This window comes from Lissotriton vulgaris, chromosome 4_1 (assembly GCF_964263255.1).
Source record: "Lissotriton vulgaris chromosome 4_1, aLisVul1.2, whole genome shotgun sequence".
NCBI lineage: Eukaryota > Metazoa > Chordata > Amphibia > Caudata > Salamandridae > Lissotriton > Lissotriton vulgaris.
Window position 1 is genome coordinate 1303149763 of NC_141691.1, and position 11155 is coordinate 1303160917.

The following is an 11155-nucleotide window of genomic DNA, read 5'->3' on the forward strand; positions in this document are numbered from 1 at the left end:
GACCTTGGTGTTATTAGCACCATGCTCTAACCATCTGAGCTAACAGGCTGTTTTGCACAAATTCCTGGAAGTCCAGCATATGAAGAAGTGCTAATGATAGTTAACCCGGGAGATTTGGAAAGCTTAATTTCAGAGGTTTACCATAAAGTTATAAATATATATTATCAACACGAAGAAACTAATATGACTTTAAAAAAATTACAATACAAAAGAGATTTTCATACTTAGTGTTAGAACTTAGAACCATTAATGTTTTTTCCATGTGTTTTAGCAATAAATAACAATTCATCACCTATATGCAATTGATTCATTTAATCATTCTATCAGCTTCCCCTCAAAGGAAATATAGAGATACACATGATACAGAAGAAAATACACCTATTTTCAACATTAAAGGAGCATCAAGTATTGGCTTGGAGACTGATTGAAAGTATGTCCCTGGCATTTTTAACGTTATGCTCTAAAGACTGAACTAATAGGCTCACTAAATATATAGCATACTATTGAAGAAATGGCAGATGATGAAGTGCTACTGATTGTTAACCCGGGATAGTTGGAAAGCTTATATTCAGCTGTTTACATTCATACTATCTTTATATTTCATCAACAAAACAAAACAAAAATGACCTCAATAAATTGCAATAAATAAGAGATTTAGTTACTTGGCGTTAGAACTTAGAACCATTAATAGATATTTCAGGAGCTTTCAGAATAAAAATTAATTCTACAACTATATCAAATGTATTCATCCAATCCTTCAAGCAGCGTTTGATCCAAGGTGATAAACAGTCAAAAATGAGACACAAGAAAAATTAATCTTTTTTCAAACAATTAAACTTGGCCTGTACAGGGATCGAACCTGTGACCTTGGCGTTATTAGCACCACGCTCTAACCATCTGAGCTAACAGGCCATTTTGCACAAGTTCCTGGAAGTCCAGCATATGAAGAAGTGCTAATGATAGTTAACCCGGGAGATTTGGAAAGCTTAATTTCAGAGGTTTACCATGAAGTTATAAATATATAATATCAACATGAAGAAACTAATATGACTTTAAAAAAAATTATAATACAAAAGAGATTTTCATACTTAGTGTTAGAACTTAGAACCATTAATGTTTTTTCCATGTGTTTTAGCAATAAATAACAATTCATTACCTATATGCAATTGATTCATTTAATCATTCTATCAGCTTCCCCTCAAAGGAAATATAGAGATACACATGATACAGAAGAAAATACATCTATTTTGAACATTAAAGGAGCATCAAGTATTGGCTTGGAGACTGATTGGGAAGTTAATTAAATACCATTTGGAGGCATTTAATGTTCAAGCAAAAATGGCTGATTTTCGACAAAAGAGATAACACCCCCCCATTACGTCATGCTTCAGAAATGTGGAAAATGGTCCGTTTTCAAATGTTTTATTTTTGAACATCAGTTCACATTTGTAGGTGGATCATCAGTGTTAGAGCTAAAATTAGCATGTTTAAAGTGATTTTCATGCTTCCAGGGGCTCAGGAAGTTAATTAAATACCATTTGGAGGCATTTAATGTTCAAGCAAAAACGGCTGATTTTCGACAAAAGAGATAACACCCCCCATTACGTCATGCTTCAGAAATGTGGAAAATGGTCCGTTTTCAAATGTTTTATTTTTGAACGTCAGTTCACATTTGTAGGTGGATCATCCGTGTTAGAGCTAAAATTAGCATGTTTAAAGTGATTTTCATGCTTCCAGGGGCCCTAAACACAAGATTTATGGAATTGTTAAAAGTGCATGAAAATGGCCAATTTACTCACTCTGAGTTCTCAAAAAGGGTTTCTTCACCCCGGGAAGTTAATTAAATACCATTTGGAGGCATTTAATGTTCAAGCAAAAACGGCTGATTTTCGACAAAAGAGATAACACCCCCCCATTACGTCATGCTTCAGAAATGTGGAAAATGGTCCGTTTTCAAATGTTTTATTTTTGAACGTCAGTTCACATTTGTAGGTGGATCATCAGTGTTAGAGCTAAAATTAGCATGTTTAAAGTGATTTTCATGCTTCCAGGGGCTCGGGAAGTTAATTAAATACCATTTGGAGGCATTTAATGTTCAAGCAAAAACGACTGATTTTCGACAAAAGAGATAACACCCCCCCATTACGTCATGCTTCAGAAATGTGGAAAATGGTCCGTTTTCAAATGTTTTATTTTTGAACGTCAGTTCACATTTGTAGGTGGATCATCAGTGTTAGAGCTAAAATCGGCATGTTTAAAGTGATTTTCATGCTTCCAGGGGCTCTAAACACAAGATTTATAGAATGGTTAAAAGTGCATGAAAATGGCCAATTTACTCACTCTGAGTTCTTAAAAAGGGTTTCTTCACCCCGGGAAGTTAATTAAATACCATTTGGAGGCATTTAATGTTCAAGCAAAAACGGCTGATTTTCGACAAAAGAGATAACACCCCCCCATTACGTCATGCTTCAGAAATGTGGAAATGGTCAGTTTTCAAATGTTTTATTTTTGAATGTCAGTTCACATTTGTAGGTGGATCATCAGTGTTAGAGCTAAAATTAGCATGTTTAAAGTGATTTTCATGCTTCCAGGGGCCCTTAACACAAGATTTATGGAATGCTTAAAAGTGCACGAAAATGGCCAATTTACTCACTCTGAGTTCTCAAAAAGGGTTTCTTCACCCCGGGAAGTTAATTAAATACCATTTGGAGGCATTTAATGTTCAAGCAAAAACGGCTGATTTTCGACAAAAGAGATAACACCCCCCCATTACGTCATGCTTCAGAAATGTGGAAAATGGTCCGTTTTCAAATGTTTTATTTTTGAACGTCAGTTCACATTTGTAGGTGGATCATCAGTGTTAGAGCTAAAATTAGCATGTTTAAAGTGATTTTCATGCTTCCAGGGGCTCGGGAAGTTAATTAAATACCATTTGGAGGCATTTAATGTTCAAGCACAAACAACTGATTTTCGACAAAAGAGATAACACCCCCCCATTACGTCATGCTTCAGAAATGTGGAAAATGGTCCATTTTCAAATGTTTTATTTTTGAACATCAGTTCACATTTGTAGGTGGATCATCAGTGTTAGAGCTAAAATTAGCATGTTTAAAGTGATTTTCATGCTTCCAGGAGCTCGGGAAGTTAATTAAATACCATATGGAGGCATTTAATGTTCAAGCAAAAACGGCTAATTTTCGACAAAAGAGATAACACCCCCCCCATTACGTCATGCTTCAGAAATGTGGAAAATGGTCCGTTTTCAAATGTTTTATTTTTGAACGTCAGTTCACATTTGTAGGTGGATCTTCAGTGTTAGAGCTAAAATTAGCATGTTTAAAGTGATTTTCATGCTTCCAGGGGCCCTAAACACAAGATTTATGGAATGGTTAAAAGTGCATGAAAATGGCCAATTTACTCACTCTGAGTTCTCAAAAAGGGTTTCTTCACCCCGGGAAGTTAATTAAATACCATTTGGAGGCATTTAATGTTCAAGCAAAAACGGCTGATTTTCGACAAAAGAGATAACAACACCCCCATTACGTCATGCTTCAGAAATGTGGAAAATGGTCCGTTTTCAAATGTTTTATTTTTGAACGTCAGTTCACATTTGTAGGTGGATCATCAGTGTTAGAGCTAAAATTAGCATGTTTAAAGTGATTTTCATGCTTCCAAGGGCCCTAAACACAAGATTTATGGAATGGCTAAATGTGCATGAAAATGGCCAATTTACTCACTCTGAGTTCTCAAAAAGGGTTTCTTCACCCCGGGAAGTTAATTAAATACCATTTGGAGGCATTTAATGTTCAAGCAAAAACGGCTGATTTTCAACAAAAGAGATAACACCCCCCATTACGTCATGCTTCAGAAATGTGGAAAATGGTCCATTTTCAAATGTTTTATTTTTGAAGGTCAGTTCACATTTGTAGGTGGATCATCAGTGTTAGAGCTAAAATTAGCATGTTTAAAGTGATTTTCATGCTTCCAGGGGCTCGGGAAGCTAATTAAATACCATTTGGAGGCATTTAATGTTCAAGCAAAAACGGCTGATTTTCGACAAAAGAGATAACACCCCCCCCATTACGTCATGCTTCTGAAATGTGGAAAATGGTCCGTTTTCAAATGTTTTATTTTTGAACGACAGTTCACATTTGTAGGTGGATCATCAGTGTTAGAGCTTAAATTAGCATGTTTAAAGTGATTTTCATACTTCCAAGGGCCCTAAACACAAGATTTATGGAATGGCTAAATGTGCATGAAAATGGCCAATTTACTCACTCTGAGTTCTCAAAAAGGGTTTCTTCACCCCGGTAAGTTAATTAAATACCATTTGGGGGCATTTAATGTTCAAGCAAAAACGGCTGATTTTCGACAAAAGAGATAACACCCCCCATTACGTCATGCTTCAGAAAGGTGGAAAATGGTCCGTTTTCAAATGTTTTATTTTTGAACGTCAGTTCACATTTGTAGGTGGATCATCAGTGTTAGAGCTAAAATTAGCATGTTTAAAGTGATTTTCATGCTTCCAGGGGCCCTAAACACAAGATTTATGGAATGATTAAAAGTGCATGAAAATGGCCAATTTACTCACTCTGAGTTCTCAAAAAGGGTTTCTTCACCCTGGGAAGTTAATTAAATACCATTTGGAGGCATTTAATGTTCAAGCAAAAACGGCTGATTTTCAACAAGAGATAACACCCCCCCATTACGTCATGCTTCAGAAATGTGGAAAATGGTCCGTTTTCAAATGTTTTATTTTTGAACGTCAGTTCACATTTGTAGGTGGATCATCAGTGTTAGAGCTAAAATTAGCATGCTTAAAGTGATTTTCATGCTTCCAGGGTCTCGGGAAGTTAATTAAATACCATTTGGAGGCATTTAATGTTCAAGCAAAAGCGACTGATTTTCGACAAAAGAGATAACACCCCCCCATTACGTCATGCTTCAGAAATGTGGAAAATGGTCCGTTTTCAAATGTTTTATTTTTGAACGTCAGTTCACATTTGTAGGTGGATCATCAGTGTTAGAGCTAAAATTAGAATGTTTAAAGTGATTTTCATGCTTCCAGGGGCTCGGGAAGTTAATTGAATACCATTTGGAGGCATTTAATGTTCAAGCAAAAACGACTGATTTTCGACAAAAGAGATAACACCCCCCCATTACGTCATGCTTCAGAAATGTGGAAAATGGTCCATTTTCAAATGTTTTATTTTTGAACGTCAGTTCACATTTGTAGGTGGATCATCAGTGTTAGAGTTAAAATTAGCATGTTTAAAGTGATTTTCATGCTTCCAGGGGCCCTAAACACAAGATTTATGGAATGGTTAAAAGTGCATGAAAATGGCCAATTTACTCACTCTGAGTTCTCAAAAAGGGTTTCTTCACCCCGGGAAGTTAATTAAATACCATTTGGAGGCATTTAATGTTCAAGCAAAAACGGCTGATTTTCGACAAAAGAGATAACACCCCCCCCATTACGTCATGCTTCAGAAATGTGGAAAATGGTCCGTTTTCAAATGTTTTATTTTTGAACGTCAGTTCACATTTGTAGGTGGATCATCAGTGTTAGAGCTAAAATTAGCATGTTTAAAGTGATTTTCATGCTTCCAGGGGCTCGGGAAGTTAATTAAATACCATTTGGAGGCATTTAATGTTCAAGCAAAAACGACTGATTTTCGACAAAAGAGATAACACTCCCCCATTACGTCATGCTTCAGAAATGTGGAAAATGGTCCGTTTTCAAATGTTTTATTTTTGAACGTCAGTTCACATTTGTAGGTGGATCATCAGTGTTAGAGCTCAAATTAGCATGTTTAAAGTGATTTTCATGCTTCCAGGGGCTCGGGAAGTTAATTAAATACCATTTGGAGGCATTTAATGTTCAAGCAAAAACGGCTGATTTTCGACAAAAGAGATAACACCCCCCCATTACTTCATGCTTCAGAAATGTGGAAAATGGTCCGTTTTCAAATGTTTTATTTTTGAACATCAGTTCACATTTGTAGGTGGATCATCAGTGTTAGAGCTAAAATTAGCATGTTTAAAGTGATTTTCATGCTTCCAGGGGCTCTAAACACAAGATTTATGGAATGGTTAAAAGTGCATGAAAATGGCCAATTTACTCACTCTGAGTTCTCAAAAAGGGTTTCTTCACCCCGGGAAGTTAATTAAATACCATTTGGAGGCATTTAATGTTCAAGCAAAAACGGCAGATTTTCGACAAAAGAGATAACACCCCCCCCCCATTACGTCATGCTTCAGAAATGTGGAAAATGGTCCATTTTCAAATGTTTTATTTTTGAAGGTCAGTTCACATTTGTAGGTGGATCATCAGTGTTAGAGCTAAAATTAGCATGTTTAAAGTGATTTTCATGCTTCCAGGGGCTCGGGAAGCTAATTAAATACCATTTGGAGGCATTTAATGTTCAAGCAAAAACGGCTGATTTTCGACAAAAGAGATAACACCCCCCCATTACGTCATGCTTCTGAAATGTGGAAAATGGTCCGTTTTCAAATGTTTTATTTTTGAACGACAGTTCACATTTGTAGGTGGATCATCAGTGTTAGAGCTTAAATTAGCATGTTTAAAGTGATTTTCATACTTCCAAGGGCCCTAAACACAAGATTTATGGAATGGCTAAATGTGCATGAAAATGGCCAATTTACTCACTCTGAGTTCTCAAAAAGGGTTTCTTCACCCCGGGAAGTTAATTAAATACCATTTGGGGGCATTTAATGTTCAAGCAAAAACGGCTGATTTTCGACAAAAGAGATAACACCCCCCATTACGTCATGCTTCAGAAAGGTGGAAAATGGTCCGTTTTCAAATGTTTTATTTTTGAACGTCAGTTCACATTTGTAGGTGGATCATCAGTGTTAGAGCTAAAATTAGCATGTTTAAAGAGATTTTCATGCTTCCAGGGGCCCTAAACACAAGATTTATGGAATGATTAAAAGTGCATGAAAATGGCCAATTTACTCACTCTGAGTTCTCAAAAAGGGTTTCTTCACCCCGGGAAGTTAATTAAATACCATTTGGAGGCATTTAATGTTCAAGCAAAAACGGCTGATTTTCGACAAGAGATAACACCCCCCCATTACGTCATGCTTCAGAAATGTGGAAAATGGTCCATTTTCAAATGTTTTATTTTTGAACGTCAGTTCACATTTGTAGGTGGATCATCAGTGTTAGAGTTAAAATTAGCATGTTTAAAGTGATTTTCATGCTTCCAGGGGCCCTAAACACAAGATTTATGGAATGGTTAAAAGTGCATGAAAATGGCCAATTTACTCACTCTGAGTTCTCAAAAAAGGTTTCTTCACCCCGGGAAGTTAATTAAATACCATTTGGAGGCATTTAATGTTCAAGCAAAAACGGCTGATTTTCGACAAAAGAGATAACACCCCCCCCCATTACGTCATGCTTCAGAAATGTGGAAAATGGTCCGTTTTCAAATGTTTTATTTTTGAACGTCAGTTCACATTTGTAGGTGGATCATCAGTGTTAGAGCTAAAATTAGCATGTTTAAAGTGATTTTCATGCTTCCAGGGGCTCGGGAAGTTAATTAAATACCATTTGGAGGCATTTAATGTTCAAGCAAAAACGACTGATTTTCGACAAAAGAGATAACACCCCCCCATTACGTCATGCTTCAGAAATGTGGAAAATGGTCCGTTTTCAAATGTTTTATTTTTGAACGTCAGTTCACATTTGTAGGTGGATCATCAGTGTTAGAGCTCAAATTAGCATGTTTAAAGTGATTTTCATGCTTCCAGGGGCTCGGGAAGTTAATTAAATACCATTTGGAGGCATTTAATGTTCAAGCAAAAACGGCTGATTTTCGACAAAAGAGATAACACCCCCCCATTACTTCATGCTTCAGAAATGTGGAAAATGGTCCGTTTTCAAATGTTTTATTTTTGAACATCAGTTCACATTTGTAGGTGGATCATCAGTGTTAGAGCTAAAATTAGCAGGTTTAAAGTGATTTTCATGCTTCCAGGGGCTCTAAACACAAGATTTATGGAATGGGTAAAAGTGCATGAAAATGGCCAATTTACTCACTCTGAGTTCTCAAAAAGGGTTTCTTCACCCCGGGAAGTTAATTAAATACCATTTGGAGGCATTTAATGTTCAAGCAAAAACGGCTGATTTTCGACAAAAGAGATAACACCCCCCCATTACGTCATGCTTCAGAAATGTGGAAAATGGTCCGTTTTAAAATGTTTTATTTTTGAACGTCAGTTCACATTTGTAGGTGGATCATCAGTGTTAGAGCTAAAATTAGCATGTTTAAAGTGATTTTCATGCTTCCAGGAGCTCGGGAAGTTAATTAAATACCATATGGAGGCATTTAATGTTCAAGCAAAAACGGCTAATTTTCGACAAAAGAGATAACACCCCCCCCCCATTACGTCATGCTTCAGAAATGTGGAAAATGGTCAGTTTTCAAATGTTTTATTTTTGAACGTCAGTTCACATTTGTAGGTGGATCATCAGTGTTAGAGCTAAAATTAGCATGTTTAAAGTGATTTTCATGCTTCCAGGGGCCCTAAACACAAAATTTATGGAATGGATAACAGTGCATGAAAATGGCCAATTTACTCACTCTGAGTTCTCAAAAAGGGTTTCTTCACCCCGGGAAGTTAATTAAATACCATTTGGAGGCATTTAATGTTCAAGCAAAAACGGCTGATTTTTGACAAAAGAGATAACACCCCCCCATTACGTCATGCTTCAGAAATGTGGAAAATAGTCTGTTTTCAAATGTTTTATTTTTGAACGTCAGTTCACATTTGTAGGTGGATCATCAGTGTTAGAGCTAAACTTTGCATGTTTAAAGTGATTTTCATGCTTCCAGGGGCCCTAAACACAAGATTTATGGAATGGTTAAAAGTGCATGAAAATGGCCAATTTACTCACTCTGAGTTCTCAAAAAGGGTTTCTTCACCCCGGGAAGTTAATTAAATACCATTTGGAGGCATTTATTGTTCAAGTAAAAACGGCTGACTTTCGACAAAAGAGATAACACCCCCCCATTACGTCATGCTTCAGAAATCTGGAAAATGGTCAGTTTTCAAATGTTTTATTTTTGAACGTCAGTTCACATTTGTAGGTGGATCATCAGTGTTAGAGCTAAAATTAGCATGTTTAAAGTGATTTTCATGCTTCCAGGGTCTCTGGAAGTTAATTAAATACGATTTGGAGGCATTTAATGTTCAAGCAAAAACGACTGATTTGCGACAAAAGAGATAACACCCCCCCCATTACGTCATGCTTCAGAAATGTGGAAAATGGTCCGTTTTCAAATGTTTTATTTTTGAACGTCAGTTCACATTTGTAGGTGGATCATCAGTGTTAGAGCTAAAATTAGCATGTTTAAAGTGATTTTCATGCTTCCAGGGGCACTAAACACAAGATTTATAAAATGGTTAAAAGTGCATGAAAATGGCCAATTTACTCACTCTGAGTTCTCAAAAAGGGTTTCTTCACCCCGGGAAGTTAATAAAATACCATTTGGAGGCATTTAATGTTCAATCAAAAATGGCTGATGTTCGACAAAAGAGATAACACCCCCCCATTACGTCATGCTTCAGAAATGTGGAAAATGGTCCGTTTTCAAATGTTTTATTTTTGAACGTCAGTTCACATTTGTAGGTGGTTCATCAGTGTTAGAGCTAACATTAGTATGTTTAAAGTGATTTTCATGCTTCCAGGGGCCCTAAACACAAGATTTATGGAATGGTTAAAAGGGCATGAAAATGGCCAATTTACTCACTCTGAGTTCTCAAAAAGGGTTTCTTCACCCCGGGAAGTTAATTAAATACCATTTGGAGGCATTTAATGTTCAAGCAAAAACGGCTGATTTTTGACAAAAGAGATAACACCCCCCCATTACGTCATGCTTCAGAAATGTGGAAAATGGTCTGTTTTCAAATGTTTTATTTTTGAACGTCAGTTCACATTTGTAGGTGGATCATCAGTGTTAGAGCTAAAATTAGCATGTTTAAAGTGATTTTCATGCTTCCAGGGGCCCTAAACACAAGATTTATGGAATGGTTAAAAGTGAATGAAAATGGCCAATTTACTCACTCTGAGTTCTCAAAAAGGGTTTCTTCACCCCGGGAAGTTAATTAAATACCATTTGGAGCCATTTAATGTTCAAGCAAAAACGGCTGATTTTCGACCAAAGAGATAACACCCCCCTCATTACGTCATGCTTCAGAAATGTGGAAAATGGTCCGTTTTCAAATGTTTTATTTTTGAACGTCAGTTCACATTTGTAGGTGGATCATTAGTGTTAGAGCTAAAATTTGCATGTTTAAAGTGATTTTCATGCTTCCAGGGGCCCTAAACACAAGATTTATGGAATGGTTAAAAGTACATGAAAATGGCCAATTTACTCACTCTGAGTTCTCAAAAGGGGTTTCTTCACCCCGGGAAGTTAATTAAATACCATTTGGAGGCATTTAATGTTCAAGCAAAAACGGCTGATTTTCGACAAAAGAGATAACACCCCCCCCCATTACGTCATGCTTCAGAAATGTGGAAAATGGTCCGTTTTCAAATGTTTTATTTTTGAACGTCAGTTCACATTTGTAGGTGGATCATCAGTGTTAGAGCTAAAATTAGCATGTTTAAAGTGATTTTCATGCTTCCAGGGGCCCTAAACACAAGATTTATGGAATGGTTAAAAGTGCATGAAAATGGCCAATTTACTCACTCAGAGTTCTCAAAAAGGGTTTCTTCACCCCGGGAAGTTAATTAAATACCGTTTGGAGGCATTTAATGTTCAAGCAAAAACGGCTGATTTTCGACAAAAGAGATAACACCCCCCCATTACGTCATGCTTCAGAAATGTGGAAAATGGTCCGTTTTCAAATGTTTTATTTTTGAATGTCAGTTCACATTTGTAGGTGGATCATCAGTGTTAGAGCTAAAATTAGCATGTTTAAAGTGATTTTCATGCTTCCAGGGGCTCGGGAAGTTAATTAAATACCATTTGGAGGCATTTAATGTTCAAGCAAAAACGGCTGATTTTCAACAAAAGAGATAACACCCCCCATCACGTCATGCTTCAGAAATGTGGAAAATGGTCCGTTTTCAAATGTTTTATTTTTGAACGTCAGTTCACATTTGTAGGTGGATCATCAG

At 36.6% G+C, this 11155-nt stretch overlaps 1 non-coding gene across 1 annotated transcript; it reads right to left on the bottom strand.

Annotated features, from left to right (window-relative positions):
- Nucleotides 1-838: 838 nt before the first annotated feature.
- Nucleotides 839-912, bottom strand: TRNAI-AAU (transfer RNA isoleucine (anticodon AAU)). Its single transcript has one exon. It is a non-coding gene; the product is annotated as a tRNA-Ile (tRNA).
- Between the last annotated feature and the right edge of the window lie 10243 nt (nt 913-11155).